Below are 26957 nucleotides of genomic sequence, written 5' to 3'. Positions count from 1 at the left end.
GCCTCTTCTGTCCTAACCCTAATCCTAACTGTACCCCTAACCGGGACCCTTCACCAAAACATAAGGCTGCCTCGAAAACTAACACTGTACTTGTGCGGCCTTGTCCCATGGGCCCTCACTTCAGCCCTGGAGGGAGATCACGAGACCAGAGAGTCAAGTTCTCGAACTTGGTTGGGGTAGTAAGTTATTAAAAGGTTTAATCTGGTATACCTGAAAACATCTAGGTAGTTAAGTCCAACAGGAAGATAAAAATGAGAGTATTAATCTTCAGGGTGATGCTGGGATCAAAGGTACAGCTATGGGCACCGTATGTGAAAACTCAAAGTGATGAAAGCTATCACAATCTAGAGAAAAAAAAATTCAGATAGAGAAAAACAAAGCACAGGGAAAAGAATTTTCGAAATTCTTACTTGTGCGTAGGAAAGGAAGTAGCCAAATCAGTAAACAAAACAGAGAAACCGTTGAAAAAGAAGCAAGAGAATTAGGCAATCATAGAGTCCCAGATACTCAGTGTAAATACCATTCTTTCCTCTTTAGCTATAAAACGTATTCTGAGAATCTCTTTACTTTCTATCTTCAGTTTCCCTTTCTTTTCCATATATTCTTGTACTCTGCCTTTAATCAATTTGACACACCTACCTTACCTTGAAGAAAATTAAAACTGGATAGTATCCAGAGAATAGGAATATAGTAATTTATTATTTTATGCTAGGTTATGTTACGTTTTCACTAAAATGTGTTTTAAAAGTCACTACATATTAACGGTAGTTGGTAATTTTGTGCTGCTAAAATTTCTAAGGCAACAGCACAACTCTTGCTATAATTAGAGGTCCATTATGCACACATGTAATATTTATTGGGTGAATTATTAGAGATAAATGAATATCAGGCATTCACAAGTGAATTGTGTCATAAAGAACTTATAATTTTAAATTGAAAATAGTTGTGCTGTTATTTTTAACAAATGGCAGACAATACAGACCACAGTATGAATATCAAATTTAACCAGTATATTTATTGCCAGATTTTTGCCTAATTTAGAGATACTGAACCATCAATATATCTGTCCAAAAATGCAGCTTCTCACAGTTATAAGTAGAGAAAGACTAAGAGCATTTACTATATGCTAGGTAGTCCTAAACACATTAGGATTTTTTATACGTACCTCAAGCACAGGTTATTTTAGATATTAAATCAACAAGGACTCTGGATTATCAACTTTGTTCCTCATTGTGTCAAAACAGATCACAATATATTTTAATCTATTGGAAAATTGTCAAAGCATATTGACCTTTACAAAACAAAACATGTTTTTATCATCTATCAGGAAACTATAAAATTGTTTGTCTTTGGAATCAGTAAATTTAAATATATATGTATGTATATATATACATCTCTTCATGTACAGATTCAAAACAATAAAGATGGTTATGGCTTGATATTGTAGGCACTACTGTAGGATCATTAGACAAGGTACACCTTTAATTTTTTGTTAATGTTTACTTTTTTTTAAAGAGAGAGAAAGCACAAGTGTGGGGGACAGACAGAGGTGGGGAACAGAAGATCCAAAGCAGGCTCTATGCTGACAGCAGAGAGCCACATGCAGGACTCCAACTCATGAACCCTGAGATCATAACCTGAGTCAAAGTCGGATGCTTAGCTGGCTGAGCTACCCAGGCAACAAGATACACCTTTGAACCATAAGTGACAGCACAGTCACTTCCTCAGGGAGAAAGCCTGACTTTTCATAGAAACATTCATACTCTGAACTAGGCGGCAAAGTCAGCCTTTGTCCTTTCCATCCCTGGATATTTTGTCCAGGGTTTTAATAGTTATTTCCTGAACTTTCATGCCACTCAAATGGCCTATGCAGCTAAAGCAATATGATTATGTAATTTTAAATAAAATGGAGAATATGGTGGAAGGTTTAGATAGTTATGTCTCCACAAATTCCCTGGCCTTCATATGTTTTCATCCTTCACTCCCCTTCCAGGCAATGATCAAGCACTAAATGACAATAATTGTATTTGCTGAGAAGAAAAAAATACCATCTGCATTCCTGGGCATTTACACTGTGTGGAATTTTTTTGAGAACATCCCATACCACTCACTCATGACAATGTTAGTATAGTCATATTAGTATTAGAGTTATTCTCCCAGAAGAATATGATAAAATGATACATTTTTTTCCTAATTCAGCTTTCTGGTGAATGATAGAACTGGAAAGAATATTGGAAAGTTATTTAGTGTAATGCCAAATTTGTAGGGAGAACACAGGTGCAGAGATGTCAAGGGGTTGACAATATTGGCATCCAAAGATGATCAACAGAAGTGTCAATGAAAACCACCTTTATCGAATCAATCAGCCTATTAATTATATTTCAACCTCTTTTCTACTAAGTAAAATGTAGAAAATCTTTTTGCAGTGCTCCAGAATGATGATATAAAAAGTGTTAAGACAATCTTGTAAATTGGGCTTTTAAAATTAATATTCACTTTTATCCTTTGCAGTTTTATGGAAGGTAATCAAAATAGTTTGCATGTTAAATCACATGTAAAATAAACTATCTTTTTAGTAGGGAGATTTGCATTAAAATTCAATTCTGCTGATGAATTTATCAGTGAGATCTTGGTTGGCTCATGACCAAATGTTATGATCCATTTCAATCTTTTGAGTGCTAATATAATAAGCAATATTGTATAGAGAAAGCTTTAAGATTTGCTTATTTTATTATGCACATTTAGCCACTTTCAAATTCCCCAAAATTATTTTGTACTATGTGTGTTATAGCCATTACGAGGTAAGTCGGAAAGGCACAAAGGACCATACTTTTTGCTTAAAATTTTGTTCATAAGATCACCCTGAAAGGCTTATCCTTTGGATATCAGGTTTTTATATAATTCATAGATATAAAGTACTTTTAAAGCAATCTATGGTAGAATTTCAAGAGCAGATAAGCAGATTGATCTCAGAAATACTTGTAGGTTAAATGAAAAACTCAGTAGGAGTTGAAATGAATACAGGAGTAATTTCAAAATGTGGCTTGCCTATTTTCAACTCCATAGGCTACTACTATACTTGGATTAAGGGGAGAAATGCAAATGAGTTAGCATGCACAGATATTGACAGAACTGTTAATAAAACCCATCTTTACTACTAATCAATCGACTAATTATATTTTAACTTCTACTGTCTTTTATAGACAACTATGCAATAAAAGTTTCTATAAAAGAACCTCAGATTCTACAAGTGGCATTTTCAATTAGAAAGACATGGGAGGCATATAACACGAAATATACACTTCCGTGGATACAATCTGGCATTTAGCTATTGATTTAGGTTTAAAAGAATTTCCAATTGAGTGAGAGGAAGGCAGAGTAGCTAAATGACATAAAATTATATTTTTTAAGAGACAGTGGTAAATATTTCTTAGCACACTAAACGGTAAAAGAGTATTTCTTTCCTAACATCATATATACTTGAAGTTTTTGCTTTTATAACTATTTTTTCATATAAATTTTACAGACACCCACATGGATGCAAATATTGATCTCTCATGAAACACCTTGTCATCTTTGTATTTTGTCAGAGTTGTTTTCTTGGGTGGACTTTGGAGGTGCCAAGAGTCAGACTATAAAGGAAGACCTTACTATAATCGTTAACAAGTAGGCATATTCTTTTAAACTCTCAGATGAACTTGAACATATAAGCTCCATGTAAAGGCCACAGAACCTGATAACTATAAAGTGTCTCTCCTGCAGGGATCCTTTAGTGTCTACTGGGCATGATGTGTTTCTAAAATTGGTGCCACTTGTATAAAGACTTTTCTCCTGTGTGGTTTCTCCACTAAATATGAAGACCTAAATTCTAGATGAAGCTATGACCGCACGTCAGATTGATGGGCTTTCTTTTCTTTGTGGATATCTTCATCAGTTTAAAGATCAGGTCTTTGAAAGAAGCATTTGTTATTCAGAAGACAATTATAGACAAATTCTATTTTCCGATTTGTTTGATAAATGGTCAGGTGTTATTTTCATTAGGAAAAGTCCTCATGCTATGTAGAGTCACAGGTTTTTTATTTCATAAAGTCTCTTATTTGGCCTTGGCAAATGAAGGCCTTGATGTAGTGGATAAAATAGAAGGTATTCTATTTTATAATAGAATAAAGGTATTCTCTGTAATTCTTCTTTGGAGGTTTATTCCTATAAATGCTCTTCTGTCAGTGTCATTCTTGATTGATTGCAAAATGGCATTTGCTTTCAAGATAATTCTAATTCATTCGTTGAATCACTGTATTTTATGTCCTGAGGAAACACCATTTCCATGTCCACCTTTTGTGTTCTTTTTTAAAGTGTTTGTTTGTTTGTTTGTTTATTTATTTACTTATTTATTTTGAGAGAGAGAGAGAATCCCAAGTAGCTTCTTCTGCCATATCAGCACAGAGCCCAAACACAGGGCTCCATCTCACAAACCATGTGATCATGACCTAAGCCAAAAATCAAGAGTCTGACACTCAACTGACTGAGCCACCCAGGCACCCCCCCCCTTTGTGTTTTTTAAACACAGTTTTAAAAGTTTCATATTATTCATTTTAAAAATTCTTACTGCGTTTGTTCTTGAACTCTGATAATTCTCCTTGAAAAGTCACCAAGAACTTTCTGATTTTCTCACATTTTTAATCTACTTTCTTTGAAGTTGTTAGGAAAAGAAACACTTGAAATTTGACGTATCTATTAAATTTAGAAATAGACATTCTCTATACCCCAGCAATCCTACCTTTTTTTTTTTTACATTATCTACTCCTGGAACACACTTATATATGTGGATCATTTATATTATTATGTTCTTAAGTATTTACAAGGGTCATTTTGCCTGAATTTTTGTAGTGACACAAAATTTTTGAACAAACTTAATGCCCACCTATAGGGACATGTCTACGTCATGATATGTAAATGCAATGGAGTAGCATGAAACATTTTGAAAGAATGATAAAGGTTCATATATATTAACAGGAACATTCTTTAGGAGATATGGTTAAATCGGAATGAGATCTTCCCATCTGCCATGATATAGATAGAGCTAGAGTGTATTATGCTAAGCGAAATAAGTCAGAGAAAGACAGATACATGATTTCACTCATATGGAATTGGAGAAACTTAACAGATAAGCATAGGGGAAGGGAAGGATTAAAAAAAAAAAAACAGAGAGGGAGGCAAACTATAAAAGACTCTTAAATACAGAGAACAAACTGAGGGTTGATGGGGGGGTGCATGTGGGGTAAGTTAAATAGGTGACAGGCATTAAGGAGGGCACTTTTTGGGATGAGCTGGGTTTCACATGTAAGAGATGAATCACTGGGTTCTGCTCCTGAAGACAAGACTACACTGTATGTTAACTCACTTGAAAAAAGATATATGAAAATTAAGAAAAGAAATAGACAAAAACCAGAAACAATTGAAATAAGAACTTAAATGAACTTGAGAAAGTAATATAAGAAATAGGCAAAATCATATCAGATTTGAAGACTAATGCATAAGGTTCCCAAGGGGGGGTAGATTCAAGTGAAAACTTAGTAAATAAATTTAAAAAAAAAAACTTGTAAGAAGAGCTGGAATCATCCAAGAAAATGAAAATGAGATTAAGAAAAAAAAAAGGAAACAAAACAATCCAAATATAAAGAGGTTGGAGATGGGCAGATGAGGTTGAGTACGTGACAAATGGTGACTATGAAGAAGAAAGGCAAAACACTAAAATAAAATAAAACTTAAAAGAGTAATTCAAGAAAAATTTTCAGAAACAAAAGAAAATGTGAACCTCCACTTTGAAGGAGCCTATTGAGGAAACTGACCGAGAGCAAACAACTCTGACATCTACTCCAGTGAAATTATAAGACTTGAAAGGAAAAGAAAAAATCCAGAGGTCCTGAGGCAAAAAGACAAAATAAATCCACAAATGCAAAAGAATCAGAATGATATCAAATTCCTCTTTCAAAAATATGTAATAAAAGGCAATATGGGGCAGAATTTTCAAGAAACTTAAGGAAATAAAGGAAAAACCATAAAACTTAAAGAAGTGCAGGACAAGTTATCCAAGTTTCGAGGGCACAAGAAAACAGGCTTGAGTAGGGCAGAACTCAGAGAATACTTTACAAATGTTTCCCAAAAAGTCTATTCAGGGATGAGCTTCAGCCAAAAGATAACTGAAACAGCAATGCAAAAGGACTGGCAGGTAAGCATTTCACAGATTTAATTAGAGAGATATGTTTAAAACAAGGGTGGATTCGTGGATTAAAAGTCTATCAATAGAAATAGCACTTCTAATTTATTTTGACAAAGAGGAAATAATACAGCTAATAAAATGAGAGGAGAAGAGAAGGTAATGTAGAAGAGTATAAATTGACTGTAGTAAATGAGCATGTATGGGATTCAAAGGATATCATTTAAAGAAAGCAAAAGTTAACTAAGGAAAATGGGTTTAAGAATCTGCAAATAGTATTAATACAAAAGTAGTGACCAGAACAGAAAGGCAAACCTTCCTGAAAGCCCAAAGAAATTAGAGAGCAGTGGGAAACAGCAAGAACAAAAACTAATAACCCAGAAAAGCAAAGAGATAAAGAAACACAGTACTTAGAGCATAAGATGGTGCAACTCAGACGAAGAAACACAAATGCCGTATGATGTCGCTCATATGTGGAATCTAAAAACACAGATGAATAAACAAACAATAAGCAGAATCAGACCTATAAATACCAGAGAGCAGAGGATGATGGCTGCTGGAAGAGGGGGCTGCGAAGATGGGCAAAACGGGTGAAGGGGAGTGGGAGACACAGGCTTCTAGTTATAAAATGGGTAAGTCACAGCTATAACAGGCCCGGCATAGGGAATATAGTCAGCGGTATTGTAATAACATTGTATAGCGACAGATGGTAGCTATAATTGTGGCGAGCACAGCATAACATACAGAGAAGTGAAACCACTATGTTGTACGCCTGAGACCCATGCAACATCATGTATCAACTCTACTCAGATAAAAAAGTTAAAAATAAATAAATACAAAAGATGAAATGACAGAATTGAGACCGAACGTCAGAATCGTATCGACAAATACGAATGGGCTTGACTTGGCTCTCTAAAGAAAAATAACTTAAAATTGGCTTATAAAACAAAATCTAACCATGTGGTATGTACAAGAGACACACTTAAAATTCAGTGACTCAAATGGGCCGAAAATAACAGAATGCGTAAAGATTGACCAGACAAAAAGAAAACAGAGCTTAGAAATCTGATAGCAAAGTCGACTTCAGCCAAAAGGCATTAAGTGAGACCAAAGAAGAGATACGTTATAATATTAAAAGCCACAAACTAAAATGAGGATAGCAGTAAAGCCTAATAAACATAAGCAGTTAGCAAATCGTATAGAAACCGTGATGATTCATTTTATGTGCCCATTTGAGGGGGCCCGGAGATGCCCAGGTTAAACATTATTTCTCGGTGTGTCTATAAGGGTGATTCCTGCTGAAATTAGTATTAGAATCAGTAGACTCAGTATAACAGACTGCTCTCAGCAATGCAGGTGGGCACCGTCCAATTCATTAAGGGCCTGATTAGAACAAAAGAGAATGTGTCCCCTTCCTGCCTGCCTACCTGAGCAGGGACTTCAGTGTTCTCTGGCCCTCAGACTGGGACTCACAGCATCAGCTGATGTACACCTGCTCCCCAAGCCTTTGGACTCAGACTGGAGTTACACTACCAGCTTTTCTGGGTCTCCAGCCTGCAGAGGGCAGATTATGGGACTCCTTGATCTCTGTAACCGTGTGAGCCAATCCCCTCACTCTCCTAGAGCCTGGGGAGGCCAAGATCAAGGCATCAGATTTGGTGTCAGGTAAATGCCTGCGTCCTCACTCACTGCCGTCTTCTCACTGTGAACTCACATGACAGAAGGGCCAGGGAACTCTGTGGGGCCTCTTTTATAAAGCACTAATCCCAAATAGGAGGGTGGCCCAATCACTGCCTAAAGGCCTCACCGCCTAATAATATCACCTTGGGGATTAATATTGCAACATATGAGGGGCGCCTGGGTGGCTCAGTCAGTTAAGCGTCCGACTTCGGCTCAGGTCATGATCTCACAGTTCGTGGGTTCGAGCCCCACGTCAGGATCTGTGCTGACAGCTCGGATCCTGGAGCCTGCTTCGGATTCTGTGTCTCCCTCTCTCTCTGCCCCTCCTCCGCTCATGCTCTGTCTCTCTCTGTCTCTCAAAAATAAATAAATGTAAAGATTGCAACGTATGAATTTTGGAGAGACTGGGATATTTGGAGGGACAAACAGTCAGACCATAGCACGTATTTTATTCATTATGAATAAAACCTAAAATTGTATCAAACATAATTATGGCAGTAACTTGTTTATCTCATTCATGAGTATAGTATTAAACCTACTTAGTCTCATCATCTTCCTCTTTATCTTCCATGCTCCAGGAATTTCTTTTATATCTCCCCTGCCCCTTGGAATCACTATAGCCAACCAAAAGTACTGCCTCAAAAATAATAAACGAGAGGGGCACCTGGGTGGCTCAGTCGGTTAAATGTCTGACTCTTGATTCTGGCTCAGGTCACGGTCTCACAGTTCGTGGGCTGGAGCCCTGCACTGGGCTTCATGCTGGCAGTGTGGAGCCTGCTTGGGATTCTCTCTCTCTGCTCCTCCCTGTCTCATGAGCACGTGTGCACACACGCTCTCTCTTTATCTCCCTCTCAAAATGAATAAATAACCTTTACACAAATTATAAATGAGAAAGGCAATACTATTGACTCAGAATATTAACAAAACTCAAATGAATGTGTTTACACACACTTTCACAAGCACACACTCACATGCTAACATTCACATTCACATACTGAGCCCTGAGGATAGTTGAACAAAAAGCTATTGCCTTTAAGGCAATTCGGCATTCCCAGATGATATGCTAATGAAGCAAGTGAGCAGTTCTAAGTCACTGATATCACATCATTCAGCACACAATTTCCAAAAACAAGTTAACGAACCAGTTTTTAAAAATCATTGAGAATAAGCACCGTTTGACACATACCAATGGAGCCAGTCCATTTGCTTGCTGAAATCGACTCTATCTTGGGTCCTTTCTAAACTAAAGCAAGCTTGACATCAGCTGTCATCAGAGATGGTACAAGAATAAAAAAGGATAAGTGTACCCCGAGACTGTTGATAGAAGTACTATTTTCTCTCCTGGAGTAACTATATTCAAACCACGGTAACGCCATAAGAGCTAATTACCTGATGAAAATGTTCTTGTGAATAGCTCGTGCCTCCAGAGAACTCTTCTTGCTAGATTTTAAAATATTTCAAGTAGAAACTCTTTACAGTACACAAATATTTCTCATTTTGTTAAATACCTTTAAAGTAATTATTCAAAAAACTTGAATAAAAAGAAGATAGGTTTCCTCATTCGGAGGTACTTGTGTGTCCTTGTCTGTGTCTCTGGAGGTTTGTGTTTGTGTGAGGACAGACAAACTTGGATTCTGTCCGTCTGTTGTTCCACATGTACATGCTCTCAGACAAATATCCACGTGTATTTTACTGCTCTTGGAAATGCTTCAGTTCAGAGTTTCTACTTGAAATATTTTTAGGTAAATCTAGAAAGAAGGGTTCTCTGGAGATATGAACTATTTATTATGACATTCTTCTATGGTCCAGCATGAAATGTCCTTTTCTTCATGCTTTCAGGCCTCTTTACTGTCTATAACCATTTTTGTTAATCCAATTGATCCCTGCTGGATTATTGGTGGTCTTTCATTCATCTGCAGGAACATCTTTGGAGGGTTCAGAACTTTATCTGAAAAAACATCAAGGCTCTACCTGACACCTAGTTCTATGTAGAGGAAAATTCTCCCTCCAGAATTCTCTTACCCACTGACTGTTTAGTCTCCCAACATTATATATCACAGTCTGATGCTTTAATGTTTATTGTCATCTTTTATCCCATTGCTTTTGGTATTAAAATTTCTACTTCTTTGATGATCTTTATGTCTAGACTCTGCATTCATGACTGCCGACTTATCATTTTATCATTTTGTCTCACTACTCTTTCACCAAGGAAGTGTGTGAAGAGCTTAAAACTTTCCACCTCAATCCAATTTCTGCCATTACCATAAAAGAAATACATGTGAGTGCACACACACACACACACACACACACACACACACACACCTGTCAACATGTACACTTTATCCAGCAAATCAATCTCAAATTATTTAGCTTCTCTCCTCCAACAATCATCAGTTATAGTGTATTTCAATCAATCATAATCAGGATCATAACATAAAATATATCACAAAAAAAATCCCATGTCTGAAATAAAAAAACATTGCATGCTCTCACCACAAGCTCCTTCCTCTACCTCTCTGTGACTTTATGTATATTATTTCCATTTTTTAAAAATTATCTCCACCTTTTTTTTTTTAATTTTTTTTTTCAACATTTATTTATTTTTGGGACAGAGAGAGACAGAGCATGAACGGGGGAGGGGCAGAGAGAGAGGGAGACACAGAATCGGAAACAGGCTCCAGGCTCTGAGCCATCAGCCCAGAGCCCGACGCGGGGCTCGAACTCACGGACCGTGAGATCGTGACCTGGCTGAAGTCGGACGCTCAACCGACTGCGCCACCCAGGCGCCCCTATCTCCACCTTTTTGAAATTTATTTTTTGAGACAGAGAGAATGTGAGGGTGGGGGAGCGGGTGGAGAGAGCAGGAAACAGAGGATCCTAAGTGGGCTCCGAACCCTGAGATCATGACCTGAGCTGAAGGTGGACACTCAACTGCCTGAGCCACTCAGGTCCCCCTTCACTCTTAGTTTCATTCAGACAAAATCATCCACGATCTGTGCTCCTTTGCTATCCCACTGCTTCCAGTCTAGTGAGAGACACAGTGGGAAAAGAATTATATTACAGTATGATTCATTGCTGTGATCGGCCAGCACTTTCTCAGATTCCATGGGTTTTATTTACTTAATATCTCCCAGATTCATCCACTTATTTTCCATATTTACTGCACGTTTTTTAAGAATTGATCACAGTCATCTCTTGCCCGGCTGACTCTGACACTTCCTTAGTGAACATTTCTGACTCATGGATTATATGTGTTCAATCCATTTCTCATGATGAAGCCTGAGGGATCTTTCTAAAATGAACATTTTCTATTTCTTCCTTGTTTAAAATATTTCAGCAGCCATCGCGTTGATATGGGAGTAAAAACCAAATTCTTTAATATAGTTTATAGGATGCCATACTTATATATTTGTAAGGGACATATATTTATATAATATATATCCCTAAAGTATATTTCCTCTGCTGCCTTCTCTCCTTGCTCTCACCACATGTCCCTGCATGTAATCTACAGTTTAGCCATACTGCATTGTTTTGGACAAATTATGCTTCTTCACACCCAGCAACTTGGCACATGCCATTTCTCTGATGGATACGCACTGCTTGGATATACTGATGGATATACTTAACTTTCCCAACTTTCAGTTAAATTCCGTTTTCTCTAGCCTCAGGCTTTCGGGGCACTGGTGAAGAGGGCAATTTTTTTTTAACTGCATTTTTCAGCCAGGTGGAAGGCTAGGACTGAATACAACCTAAAATATGCATCGATTTATGCCTTGAAATAAAAAGTGCTATGAATTAATAATGTCCATGCCTCTAAATACAAGGTGCTATGATTAGCAAGAGGCATCAGGTTCACCGTCTAAATTTATACTTTCCTTCCTGTTGTTTTGACTTCATTCATGGCCATGTGAGGGAAATGCGCTGTGGGATTCATGTCACAAACACACACTCGCAGTGTGCCACATGGGTCTCAGTTGGCTCTGAATGTGTTAATCCCCTAAACTCTACCCTTGAATTTAGATTTCAGACACCTTGACTCTGACCATCACATATGAAGCTAGAGCTTAAAAAAGAAAATGTGAGAAAAAAAACAGGGGTCCTAATTATGAAGGAAACATGCCGCCTTCTTGGATGTAATAAAGAAAGAAAAAAAAACTTCTTGAAATTGTTGCAAACCAAAGGTGAAGAAAATTTGAAACATGTGTGCCTGGTAAACTAACTTTCCATAAATGATATTTTCATATGAAATCAAAGAATAATAAATTTTCTTTAAAGACCTGCTTCTTTACTTTTATCTTATCTTCAAAACAGGAGAAGTCTGAAGCAGTGGGGGTATGAAAGAATTACAAAGGAAAACAAGCTTGTTAAATTGGAAGAAGAGAGAGAATTCCTTAGGAGAATGTTTGAAATCTTGAAGAACAGAGTAGACAGATGTGAAAAAGAAATGAACGTGAGCCTAGTTGCTTTTGAAGAGAAAATTTCAAAAGAAAGATATTTTAGGTGTTACTAAAGCCAAGAGAATAATTATGACCCAAAAGGAAAATGAAGAGAGTCACGGTGGAGAGATACGCCCAGAGGGATCCCAAATCCAATACAGGGTGTGGAGTCATATTGTTAATGCAGAGTCTGTAAGGACAGCAATTGACGAACAAGCCATTGAAGACTGAGTCAACCTTGCCAAGTGGTTACTTTACATAAATGATGAACAGATTTAAGAGGCAAAAATAAGAATGTCAGACAAAGTATTACAATATTACTAGGAGAGTTTCACATGGCAAAATTACTGTGGTTGGAGATATAGGTATTGCCTATGATCTATACTGATATAGAATATGAGATATACTGAAATGGCTCTTGACAGGATTATGGTAGATTGATGATTTCTTGGATTAATTGTTAGCCTATTAGAAACTATCTCCTGTATGCTATTGTCCAATTCAGAGAAGTAAAGGTAGAAAAGACTGTTTTAATTATATTTTTAGTGTTTCCTTATTTATTTCTAAGAGAGAGAGAGAGAGAGGGAGACAGAACCCGAAGCAGACTCTGTGCTGTCAGTGTAGAGCCAGACCCAGGGCTCAGGCTCACTCACCATGAGATCATGACCTGAACCCAAATCAAGAGTCAGACACTTAACCAACTGAGCCACATAGGCGCCCCAAGATTTTCCTTTAAAATTTTTTTTTAATGTTTATTTATCTTTGAGACAGAGAGAGAGCACAAGCAGGAGAGGGTCAGAGAGAGACGGAGACACAGAATCCGAAGCAGGCTCTGGGCTCCGAGCTGTCAGCACAGAGCCTGACGCGGGGCTCAAACCCACAAACCGTGAGATCATAACCTGAGCGGAAGTTGGACGGTCAACCAAATGAGCCACCCACGCGCCCCAAGATTTTCTTTTTTTATTTTATTTTTATTAAATTTTTTTTTAATTTTTTTTCAACGTTTATTTATTTTTGGGACAGAGAGAGACAGAGCATGAACGGGGCAGGGGCAGAGAGACAGGGAGACACAGAATCGGAAACAGGCTCCAGGCTCTGAGCCATCAGCCCAGAGCCTATGCGGGGCTCGAACTCACGGACCGCGAGATCGTGACCTGGCTGAAGTCGGACGCCCAACCGACTGCGCCACCCAGGCGCCCCTGATTTTCTTTTTTTAAATAACAGATATGTTTTGCTCAGTTAGAAGTGATTGAATTTTGTATTTATTATTCAGCGTGAACTCAAAGAAAAAAAAATCTAGCCATAAAACGTTTGAACCCCAAATGTTGGCGCCCAAAAGCAAAAGCAAAGATAAAGGAGGGAGGGGAATGCTGCCGCCCAACGCTAGACACACGGAAGCAAAACGACCAACTTCACGGCCAGGTTATGCATCACAAATGCAGAGGTAGGCCTTCTTAAAAGGAGTGCATCAAAGGAAAATTATACCTCATTGCGTATCTCACAACTGCGGAAGATGTAGCCGAAGAATGATGAGCACACTTCAGACGGTCGACTAACTTCTTATTCCAAGAGTCCTTTTTTCCCTAAAACATGGCACTGATATGTGAACGAGAAAGGGAGAAAACAGGAAGAGACTTCCAATTCAAAAGGAATGATTATCTATATTAGCTGTCTATTGCTGTGGTAATAAAGTACCACAATTTAATTGGCGAAAATGGCGGAAATTAATTTTCTTATTTCCTGTCTGTTAAAAGTAAAAAAAAAAAACCTCTCACTGGCCTAAAATCAAGGCATCAGTAATGTTATCTTTCTGAATGTTCTACAGGAAAATCCATTTCCTTGTCTTTTCCAAATTTCTCGAAACTGCCGGATAGTCTTGGCTCATAACCCCTCTCATAGTTTCAAATCCATCAACAGTGAGAGGAGTCCTTCCCCCTTCACACCAGTCCAACCTTCTCTTCTGCTTCTCTCATCTGTCTTCAAGGACCCTTAGATTACACTGGGCATGCTCAGAAAATGTAGGATACTTTCCCTATTGTAAGGTCAGCTGATTGGCAACCTTAATAATCTCCGCAACTTCAATTCCCCTTTGCCAAATATCATAGCATACTAACACATTCTGGGGATTAGGACATGGATATCTTTGGTGGGCCATTATTTTGCCTGCTGTCTGAGTTCTGGCTGCTATAACAAAATACCCTAGACTGCTCAACAGCAAACATTTATTTCTCACGTTTTTGGAGGCTGGATGTCAAGTGAATGTGCCATCGTGGTTGGTTTCTTAGCAAGGGCTATCTTTCGGATTTACAGAAAGCTTTCATCTTGCTGTATCTTTCCACAACATAAAGAGATCATCTCTCTCGTGTCCCTACTTATAAAAACACTAATACTGTCAAAAGGCCCCACCTCCAAACATCATCACACTTGGGATCACAGCTTCGGCATATGACTGAGGAAAGCACAAAAACATTCAGTCCACACCACCTACCACACCATCTGTATGAAACAGCAGTGGGACAAAAAATGAGCAGGGCTGAATCACTGGGCCTGAAGACAATGGTGACTAGGGCATTTGGCTTTGGAAGGATATCAGGGACTAAATGGTTTTGTTAGGTATATTAGACAATATCTGTAATTAACACAATATAATGAGTGAGGCTAGGACACCTGGATACTTGGAAACAGGAAACAAGAAAAAACAGATTCACTCTTCACCAGACGCCAGGATAAATTTCTAAAATCTGTATGTAAAATATAAATCGTACAAGTATTACAGAAAAACACAGATGATGGACAAATCATTCTATGACTCAAAATGTAGACAAATTGACAAACTGAGGGAAAAGACTGGTTAACTTGATGTTTTAAAAAAAAAGGAGAAAATAGATTTTTGTAGGCCAGCTTCATGGAAGTGGAAATAGGGCTCTCCTAATAGATTGTTCATCTCTTTCCCCCAAAAGAGGCAGTGACTTTCCTAGATGACTAAAGAAGTAAAGGTCAAACCCAACTGGCTAATAGGAAAACGAACAAACAAACAACAGGAACTCAGGGAACCTTAGAAAATAATTTCTATTCTTCTCATCTCATTTCCATGAGAGTCATCAGGTAGAATCACAGCCCTGATCCTCCTTCCCCCCACTCCCTTTCTCCAATCCCAAGAAATCGGACATTTCCTTGACCTGGAGATTTTTTAACTGGTTGGAGCTAATCCATTAAACTAGTAAAGGTGGGAATTTGTTATTTATTTCAGTTATGTTGTGTATAAATATCATCTCTCACTTATCTTTCTACAACACTTAAAGTGCCTTTGGTGAAGTTTCAAATATTAAGTTGAATGTATCAGTCTGTTCCTTTACATTGAATATACTGTATATTGTTTGAGAAGTCCTTCCCTATTCTTACATCAAGAGGCTGTGCTTGTACATTTTCTTCTAGAAATTTAATAGTGTTACCTTTCATATTTAGTGTTTGATGCCACTTGGATAAAAGAAGATAGAATACCCTTAAAACGCTGGCAAAATCTCAAAAAAGCAGATCCCGAACAGGACTATCCAAACAGTCTATAAACATATGAAAGGGCGCTCAGCTTCCTTAGTACTCACAGAAGTGCAAACTAATGGGCTCCTGGGTGGCTCAGTTGGTTGAGATTCAGACTTCAGCTCAGGTCATGATCTCAAGGTTTGTGAGTTCAAGCCCAGCGTCGGGCTCTGTGCTGACAGCTCAGAGCCTGGAGCCTGCTTCAGATTCTGTGTCTCCTCCTCTCTGCCCCTCCCCTGCTCATGCTCTGTCCTTCTGTCTCTCAATAATAAAATAAATGTTAAAAAAAAGAAGTGCAAACTAAAATGGCAAAGAAACACCTCTAGAGACACACCGATTAGCTAAAACGTTTAAAGTTTGACCATTCCCAGTATCAGTGATGATGAGACATGAGAAATTTTAACACTGATGATGGGAGCACTATGCCTGGTACACATGTACCAGAGAATGACTGGTGCACTCATTTGGAAAAACAGGCATTATTTGGTAAGTGGAAGATAGAAATACCCCAAGTCCACTGGAAGGAATACATCCTAGAGAAACTTTTCACATATGTACCAGGGTATATACAATAGTTGATGACACCAACTTTCATAATAGTATCAACTAGAAATAGCCCATATGTTCATCCAAAGCAGAAGGGTATATATTTTCCTCTGTATTGATATAAGAGGATGCAACAACAAACACAAAATAGAACAACATACACAAAATACAACAACAAAAGTTAGCTATTTGTGTCTCACAACATATTGCTGAGACAAAGAAGCCCGATACCAAAGAATACATTCATTATGATCTCACGTGTACAAACGAGATCCAAAACAGGTGAAACTAAATAATACTATTTAGGGATCTATTCATAAGTAATAAAATATGAGTTAAAACAAAGATGGTATTGTTATAAAAATCATACAGTAGCTAGCTGAGAGGGGAGGAGGGATGATACCTGAGAACGGGGTAGACATCTGAGGTGTTGATAACTTTCTTTTGCTTGATGGGGGCTGCAGTACACAGCATTTATAAATATTTTTAAACTATACATGTATATTTGCACTATCCTGTATGTGTAATATATCTCACACTCAAATGTGGGGACTCCCACAACATACAATCTTGTGGAAAACATAAAACACATGACTTCCACAGTACAACGACTTGAGAAAGCAACTGTCAATATCTGACAAGGTTGAATATGAGTCTATCCTACGTTGAATTTATTCCACTTCTAGAATATGCAAGAATGTTCCAGAAAGCATGATTTGTAAATTTTGTGAAGCTGCTACAACCGAGAGTGTCACTCTCTCCCACTCTGTTTAGCACAGTAACAGTCTCAGTGTTTTATCACAGTCCCCAGGCATGAAGGGGAATGAGGACAAGGATCTGAGTCCTCCATTCTCCACATCAGGTTTATCATTAGTAAAGCCGTTATTGACCTACACCTGTCTGGTTATGGTGCGTTATCTGTCAATTGGATCTGAACTCAGAAGGGGAAAAAAAGTAGTTTTATTTCCACCTCCTCAAAGCTAATAAAGATAGGATATACTGACTCTTTTACTTGTGCCTCCTTAACTCTCTAGACTTATTTCCCACTTTTCTTTCCTTCCACACCCCTGCCTTCCTGGAGGCTAGTCCTGGAAATGACTTTAGCTTCTCCAGATAAACCATGTAGCCCCGTATCTCATTTCCTTACCTCAGCCTGACTCTTTGTCCTGAAATATTTTGCTCTTTTCTTTGTAGGCTAGTGGAAAATCTTTACTCTCATTATTAACATTCAGATCAAGCACTAAATATTTTTAGAGCTTCATTCTTAAGTCTTCTTCCACCTACAGAAGTGGCATTTTTTCCACACCTTCTTCTGTGCCCCATCTAGACTACATCTGGTCCATTTTTACAAGGTCAGCTTGAATCTCTAGGCTACAGAGATAAATAAATGTTTTGAAGCCTACAGATAGTGGAGTTTCTAGCACAAAGAATTTATAAGATTGAAATAAAGTGATATCCTCTAAAGCAGAGGACTTTTTTGCCAAGAAGGGAGTTGTTATCGAGTAGTTGAGGTCAGATCATAGAGGAAATAGTTGTCCTGATAAGTTGATTCCTGACAGCAGAAAAAGAAAGGTACCATCAACAGTAGAGCTGATGAGCGCTACAGAAGAAAACACATTGGGGTTGGCTTAAAAGCACTTATTCTGACTTTCTAGGAAAGCCTAGTAAATGACATAGATGGATGCTTGGAATAGTGGCAAGGGCATCGTTGAGAAAGTTTTCCTCTCACATTGATAAATGACAGAGAGAATGTCACTTGTTCCATACATCAGGTATGTGGCTTAAGAGGCAGAACACAGGTTGGATTTCAGCTTCCCATTCACTTCTGGGCTGAGTGGTCTTGAGCAGAGTATTCCAGCAGAAACTTTTAATCCCTTAAATGGATTTGGTCATCAAGAAGCACTAAGGTGTTATTCTTGCCTAAGATGTTATTTTTGCCTTGAATTCCTCTGGTGATTCTTGATTGCTCAGAGCGATTGCCAACTACTTAGCCTGTCAAGCAGGGCCTTGCATAGACAAGCCTCTGCCCACTTCACCCTGACCTTTTGACAGTTCCCCCAACGACTGCATAATTGTCATCCTAGAAACCCTATGCCTTCTGGTCTCCATGTTGCTCGTCTGCCACAGAAATGTCCAACTCTTCTTATACTACCTAGTTCCGGGTCAGCCTCGGTGTATGTGTTCAGGCTACATATCCCAAGAAAAACTTTCTCCACCCAATCTCTATGGATCAGGAGCTCTTTGCATAATTGCCATGGGAACTTATTTCTCTTTATCCTAACATAGCTCAAGCTATACTAACTATTTGTTTCTTTGAATAGCTTCCTTTTAACAGAATCTGCTAATAACCCCCATCTCATTGTATTACTTTTAACAAAGTACCAAAAACTAGGTGGCTTAAAACAACAGAAATTCATTGTCTCACATTTGTGGAGGTCACATGTTTGGAATCAAGGGATCAGCAGTGTGCCGTGATCTCTCTGGAAGGCTTTTGACAACCTTTTGCCTTGTCTGGCTTCTGGTGTTTGCCACCAATCTTTGGCATCTGTTGGCTTACAAATGCATTGTTCCAGTGGCACGGCCATCTTCTCACTGTGTGTTTTCACATTGTCTTCCTTCTGTGCGGGTCTGTTTCTGTGTCAAAATTTCTCCTTTTTACGAGGACTCAAGTCATGCTGAATGAGACCTAATGATCTCATTTGTACTTGATTAACTCCATAAAGGTTCCCATATCCAAATAAGGTCATATTCTGAAGTACTGAGGGTTAATATTTCACGATATATTCTGGGGCACACAATTTAATCCGTAAAAATCCCCAAATGTTGACATCATTCCTCTACTCCAATGCAATAGGAGAAGAGTGAATTCCATTATTTTCAATTGTATTTGTCAAAACAAGAGGATTGAGCTTATCTTGTTCACATTAGCTCTTCAGTAAAAAAAAAAAACAAAAAACAAAAAACATACCCAGTGTTCATTTTTTTGTTTTTCATTTTTTTAACATTTTTAAAATATTTATTTATTTCTGAGAGAGACAGAGAGAGAGAGACAGAGACAGAGTACGAGTGGGGGAGGGTGCACAGAGAGAGGGAGACACCGAATCCGAATCAGGCTCCAGGCTCCGAGCTGTCAGCACAGAGCCCGACGCGGGGCTTGAACTCATGAACCCTGAGATCATGACCTGAGCTGAAGCCAGACGCTCAACTGACTGAGCCACCCAGACACCCCTTTGCTTTTTCATTTTGTATCAGTTCTTTTGTACCTTCCTACAAGAGCATGAGGTTTCATTGTTTTTCACTAGTATATCTCAAGTGTTTTCACAGTCCCTAACACACAACTAGTAAATATTTGATGAATGAATAAGTAAAGATGCAACCAGTACAAGGGTGTTCTGTTCACTTCAAGACAGGCCAATAAGTCAAGAGGCAAGGTGTTAGGGTAAGGAAAACAACTTTATTCAGAAAGCCAACAAACTGAGGTGAGGTGGACTACTGTCCTAAAGAACTCTCCTCTACACACACGCACGCGCACACACACACACACACACACACACACACACACACACGCGAAACTGGAGCTTTTCCTATGTTAGCAAACATGGGAAGCAGGAGGAGATTAAAGTCGAAAGATGACTGATGTTGGTAAACATCCGCGGAAGGTCATGGAACTTCTTTGTCCTTAGTTCAAATTTGCATACAGGAAACTGGCCATGTTGTGTCTGTAAATCTTAAACATGACATGGAGATTTCTGTATGTACTTCCTTACATCTTTGGAGGTGGTAAGCTTCCAGTAAAAAGCAGGTTTTGCAAATCTCAGCTGTAAGCAAAATTCCTTGGATGATTAACATGCCTGTCTGCAGGGCTAAGCAGAAGCTTCTAAGCTGTGGGTCACAGCAGCAAGGGAAACAAACAATATGGAGTTAGACTTGCTAAATTTCTGTTACCAAGGTATCTCTATCTTTTCAAGCTTTTGTACACTGTCCTCTTTAAATCACCTGTTTATGTGCCTGACTTGCATTTACTACATTGGCGATCTTTATCTTATTTACTTGTAGATTTCCCTTTTTACTTTTTTAAATAATCACATAATTTGATATAAACATTGCCCCTTCTCTTTCCCTGTCCTTTAACTGATTTGATAGTGGGTTTTTGCTCATTTGTTTCCTTTTGTTTTTGTTTTTTGTTTTGTTTTCTTTGTCATATAAAATTGTCAACCTGAACATAAAGAGCCACACAGAGAGTCAAACAAATCTTTGTTTGGGATTAAAGAAATGCAATCTGAGAAGCACAGATTCAGGTAGAAACCCAAATAATGTTTCTATTTATAGGGTGAAAGCAGGGTGTTTTATGAGGAAAAAGGAAAGGGTGAGTTGAAGGAGAGAAAAAGTTTTGTGTGGGTGTTTTAACAAGCTAAACTACTCTGTGTTATACATGAGTTAACTGCTGATTTATCTCAGAAAGCCCATAATCATCAGTTTTGTGATCAGGATGTCCATTCTCCTGCTGACTTCTCAAACATTTGCCTGAAAAGGTTGCTGTTTCAGCCAGTCCCGAGGTTTGGGTCCAGTTCGTACACAGGCAAGAAAAGCAATTTCTTTCCAATGGTTACTCATTCCAAATCCACTTTAGAATGACTCCAACCACATCCTTTTCAACAAAATATTTTAAAGTTGATATAATGAGACGTATCAAGTTTTTCATTTATGGCTTTGACTTTTTTGAATCTTTATCTCAAAATTAAATACTCCCTCCCTTTTATTTTTTAATATTCGTACACATTGTGTGGTCTGCATCTTTTTGTATCGCAGTGCTCAGTGCATAGTAGCCATTTAAGGATACTTCATGTATGAATAACTGAATGATTAGTACAGAGAAGGATAGTAGCGAACCCGCCAACAGAATTAAGTCTGGAGGTCACATAGCCCATCTAAAGATTGGAGAGAACACCAGGAAGGGACTTAGAATATGCTTTCCTTGGGGCGCCTGGGTGGCGCAGTCGGTTAGGCGTCCGACTTCAGCCAGGTCACGATCTCGCGGTCCGTGGGTTCGAGCCCCGCGTCGGGCTCTGGGCTGATGGCTCGGAGCCTGGAGCCTGTTTCCGATTCTGTGTCTCCCTCTCTCTCTGCCCCTCCCCCGTTCATGCTCTGTCTCTCTCTGTCCCAAAAATAAATAAAAAACGTTGAAAAAAAAATTTAAAAAAAAAAAAAAAAGAATATGCTTTCCTTAAGATGATGGAAATCTAGCCCAAGGGAACGAGAAATGAAACTGTCTGCACAGTCATCTAGTCCCAAGGTATGACCAGGCTTTTAAGCCCTCAGTTGCAAGCCATTAGGGAACTCAGGACTTTGGAGCATTAGATCCCCATTCTCCTGGGTGTCACCACACCTATAAGTAAGCCTATCTTTCTTCACTGCAAAAGCTCAGGGTCAGTATTTTTATTGGCTTGCTATGTATTAGGGGCAGACAAATTCTCCTTTGGTTCACTTACAGTAGCAAAGCTGAAAACCCTACTGTCTGCTATGCTCAGGGTGTTTTCTGGCCTGGGAGATAGAGACATAAATTAAAGTAACTGGGAAAGGAGAGGGACATTCAGCTGAATCCAAGCTGTCAGTTCTTGTAGGTGAAGAAAGAACACAATTCCTAGACATGAGAAATGCTATGAGTCAAGTGGACAGCAGAGCGGTGGCTTTGGCTATTCTATTCAGTTAGGAGAATTCCACTCATGGATTGGGTTTAGGTCAGTATCCAACCCGGCAAATCATATCGTGATGACTCAGGCAGAATTCTGAGAGACCCAGAGAGCCAAAAATAAAATGGCGAGATACTTGGTTATACAACTGGAGCAAACACAGCTATGGCTGTAGAAAAGATGATGAGTTTGTATGCAAGGAGGCACACGTGGTTCAGCAGAATGGTTCAACAGAGCCACACGTGTGAGAGATTCAGAACAGCAGCACTAGGTACAGGCCCTCCAAATGGTGGTCAAGGGCGTCAAGGGACCCCCTGGAAGAAAATGGAAAGTGGTCCTAAGATTAAAATTAAGATTAAAATGAAAATTATTATGAAGAAAGGATATAAACCGGCACCACTGTGTTCAAAAAGGGATGAGAACAGTTACCTGGTAGTTAATCTTTACCAAACTCATCTTTGGGGTAGCTATCCTGTCCATAATTATATAATCAGTAATTCTTTTTCTGGTCTTAACATGCTAAGATTTAGAAACATGATACACAGCTAATAGCCAAGGACACTAACACCTAGGAAAATACAAATAGTAAATAAATAAATTAAAGTTATCTTGGTTTCTAATAATGATTATTGAAAGTACCTAGCCTTCATTCAAACCTGCTTAATACTGCATTCCTCGGGAGGGTGGGATTTAATTTCTGAGCAACAAATCTGTTGCAGCCAAAACACGTTTCTTTTTTTTTAAATGTGAGGAAGAAGGGAAATAACTTGTAAGACATGGAGTCCTTTCAGAGTCACATTTGTGATTAAATCGAGCAACTTCAGCCCACTGTTTTTTTTTTTTAAAGACTATATAATGCAAAAATTATGCATGGAGTGTACAATAAAAGATGTGACTGGAGAGATTAAAAGTTAAACAAACCTGCAGAAATCACAGCATGACAGCAAATTCCAGATGGCTGCAAAATCCCCAGGGTCCTTGAGGAGCTTTGAAAGGGCAGGTTGCGTGTCATCTAACAGATTTTCATCCCTGTAAGCCTATAAAGGAAGAAAGAAATGTTCCTGAACATACACAACTTCAAAGAATGATTGTTTTGAACTCGGTGTGGAGGCTTGGCCTAGTTCATGACCCAGTCACTACCCAAGGAATCCCAAGCCCAAAGGATCAGAGTGGTTCTGACAAGAATTTTCCCCTCTGCCCTCAATGCTATTCATTTGTTTTGCACGTGTATCCAAAGATAGTTCTGAAATCGGGTCTTGCCTTTTTGTTAACGTTTTAATAGCAGTAATAGGAAAAAAGTGAGATTGGGTAATGAAGGCCAGACTTTGGGGCCCCCAGGCGGGACGAGTGTTCCTGATTTATGGGAGACCCTGGGAATTAGAAGAGTCTGTGCCTCTAGAAACATTTAACTTTTGTCTTCATGGAAAATAGTAATGCAGCAGGAAATAGGTGAAAGAAAAGCACATGGGCTTGGGAGGAAAACAGACCAGGTTTTGAATCTGGCGTCTGCCACTTTTCTGGTTCTATGCTCCTTAACTACCATTTTCTTGTGCTTTTTAGAGAGGGATTAACAATGCCTATTCAAGGCAGTTTGCCAGGATTAAATAAAACATGTCACTCACTTAGCGCCTGGCACATTATAAGCACTCAATAACTACATGAATGTCAACTCATCGCCTTTTCTATAAGACCATGTGTACATGTACTCCTTCACTCCTTCAACTTAGTCTAAAGTTTTAGTCTGGTGCAAAACAGTCTCATATATGCAATTGAAAATACAATGCAACATACATGCGATATGTGTGAAATCCTGCCTGCCCGTAACACGTGAAGTGAGCGCACATACACTTGCATGCAAACAACACGCGCTATTCACGGTTCCCGTGTTCAACAGCCACATGCAGCTAGCAGCTACTTCCTTGCAAAGGTAGCTTTCGAGTGTTAAGGACACAAATTTAAATTTATCTGGGAAACAAGTGTTTTGTTAGTGTTACCTCAGAAAAATATTCTTAATTGCTGATATCCTGATATCCTTATAGTAATACTATCTATCCTCTGCTGCTAGCAAATTCTCACTCCCTCTTACAAACTATGCATTTCACATTTTTCCTTGCTTTTACCGCTAACACTCACCCCCCCCCCCCATTCGGCTAATGACCTTGCTTAGAAATTCACAGAAATAAAATAATCAATATGTTACCTTTTCCATCTTCCCACTATCAATAAGCACATGCATATATGCATTCTGCCTTCTCTTCAATTAAAACAGATGAACTGCCTGGGCCATTAATTAAGATAAACCACTGATTTTTTTAATAGGTTCTATCTCTACCTACCTACTGAAGAATTCAACCCTTAGAAATATCTCCCCTCTCTCCTTCAAATTAATTTTTTCTTCTCTGCACAGAGCCAGTCTCACCAGCTACCAAACATGTTTACTAGATATCTTCTTCTTTTTCTAATGTTTATTTATTTTGAGAGGGGGCGGTGCAGAGAGAAAGAGAGAGAGACAGAGAGAGGGAAAGAGAGAGAATCTCAAGCAGGCTTCACCTGTCAGGGCCCATCCCAATGGCAGGGGTCAATCTCACGAACTATGAGATCATGACCTGAGCTGAAATCATAAGTCAGACGCTTAACCACCTGAACCACCCAGGTATCCCTTAATAACTTTCTTCAAAATAAAATAGAATAAAATAGAACAGAATAAAGTAAATAGAATAGAATCATAAAATAATAAATACCATGATCCCATGGCCCCTAACAGGCACTGTCATATTTTTCTACTCCCCTTTATAGCAAAACTCCTTTGATACTTACTATATTTTCTCTCATCTCTCACATTTAACTCATAATGAAATTCTATCAGCTCTAATTAAAACATATTGCATGAATCCAACAACTGCTCACTTCCTAACTTTTCAACAGTTTGAGCACCCTAGACTAGCCACCATCACTCCTCTCTCCACAGTCGCGAAAGCCTCTTGGCCAAACTCTTTGCTTCCACCCTGGCCCCTGGAGGCTCTTTTCCACACAGCTGTTCACCTAAACATTTCACTGGATCATATGACTTCTCTGCTGTCAACCATTCAAAGGCTTCCCACCATGCTTGGAATAATATAGAAAATCTTGATAAAGCCAAACATACTACTCTTCCCGCCTTCATCTATGAAATCTCCGTCACTGCTGAAGTATCACTGGTTTATTCACTTCTCTGTGCCCACAACCCTGTTCCTCTCTCAACATCCTTGTCCTAGCCATTCCCTCTGTCTCTAATGCAGATCATCTGATAGGAGAAAAGATACTCTCTTGCCCCAGAGGGGTCTTTACCGAAACACCAGGGATGACTTCCTTCACCACACAATCAAAAATGGTATTCCCTGCCTCTCTCTAACCCAGGGGTCATGTCGGCAAATACATTCTGTAAAGGGCAAGGTAGTAAATATTTTAGGTATCACAGGCCACATATAGTCTCTGTTGCATATTTTTTATTATTATTATTTGTATAACACTTTTAAAATATAAAGAACAGTCTTAGCTTGTGGTTGTACAAAGTCAGGCCATGGGTGACATTTGATTGACTGGCTGTAATTTGGCCATGTTTGTCCAGTATGTTAACTGGCTGTACTTTTCTTCACATCACATATCACCTACATATATCATTTTATCATCTTTTTCTTTTCTACTGGAATAGAAGCCCATGAGGGCAGGGACTCTGGTAGGTTAAGTATTATATTCCTAGCATCTAGAGCAGTGCTTTGCAAATAGTAGGTGGAAGAGGAGGAAAGCCTGTAAATATTTAATCCTAGGCCTTGTTGAATTTAATTCATACCCACCCAAGCAGTCTCACTTCTCTCTACCATTATTTGCCTTCCTCCAGTCTCCTGTCTCAGGAGCTTTCTCACAGGTAGCTTCCTCTGCATGGATTGTTCTTCCTGGCCCTTTAATTTTTTATACTCTTTCAGTTTTGTGTTTAATATAACTTCCCCAACTTAAAATGCCTCCCTGCCCCACCTGGGTGGCTCAGTCAGTTGAGAAACTGACTCTTGATTTTGGTTCAGGTCATGATCCTAGGGTTCTGAGATCAAGTCCCACGTCGGGTTCCACACTAAGTGTAGAGCCTGCTTGGGATTTGCACACTCTCTCTCTCTCTCGCTCTCGCTCTCGCTCTGCCCCTCCCTGGCTTTCACTCATAGACACAAGCATGTGCTCTCTCATAAATAAATAAACAAACAAAATATCTCCCTGCCCATCATCTTTACTTAAAATGTACTGTTATGTTTCCCTCATAACCCTTAAGAAAATTGTGACTCCACTGTCATTTGCATGATTATTTCTTTATTACACATATGTCTTCCTTATTAAGCTGAAATCTTCATGAAGGCAGGAATCATGGTTTTGCTCTGTTTCATTTCATTTTTTTCATCTTTGTATTTCTAACATCTAGGATCATGCTTGGCATCTAATAAGTACTAAATATTAACCTAATAAAATCTGTGCTTCCTTATAGTCACAAATGATGATATATTCAAAAATAATGTTAAAAGTAATTAATGCTATGAAGTAATTTAAATGTTTACTGAAGTCTCTGGAAGAGGTATCATATTGGGCAATTTCCTTTCATGAACACATCTGTTCCCTGGATTGTCATAGCAGTCACTCTAAATGTCACCTGTTTCTCTGTCATCTATCATCTATCATTTATCTATCATCTATCTATCTATCTATCTATCTATCTATCTACCTGATCTATTTATCACTTGTCTATCTTCTATCTTCATGTTATGACTTAGCTTCTCAATTAAAGAATAAATTTAATTCTTCAGGATCATTTAAAACATTTCAATATTTTAA

The 26957-nt window shown here is 38.6% G+C and overlaps 1 long non-coding RNA gene across 4 annotated transcripts in view; it reads right to left on the bottom strand.

Annotated features, from left to right (window-relative positions):
* Nucleotides 1–26957, bottom strand: part of LOC123380105 — a 462087-nt gene that overhangs the window by 29750 nt on the left and 405380 nt on the right. For 2 of the 4 annotated variants that reach the window (XR_006585428.1, XR_006585429.1), the window contains 2 exons: nucleotides 23028–23143; nucleotides 21641–22420 (listed from right to left, as the gene is read on the bottom strand). This is a non-coding gene — a long non-coding RNA (uncharacterized LOC123380105). Of the gene's footprint in view, nucleotides 1–21640; nucleotides 22421–23027; nucleotides 23144–26957 lie in introns of those variants that run through there. The other 2 variants (XR_006585430.1, XR_006585431.1) reach the window with 1 other exon arrangement.

The sequence above is a fragment of the Felis catus genome, chromosome C2, assembly GCF_018350175.1.
Source record: "Felis catus isolate Fca126 chromosome C2, F.catus_Fca126_mat1.0, whole genome shotgun sequence".
NCBI lineage: Eukaryota > Metazoa > Chordata > Mammalia > Carnivora > Felidae > Felis > Felis catus.
Note: the sequence above shows the minus strand (reverse complement) of the source record. Positions and strands in the feature narration are given on the sequence as shown.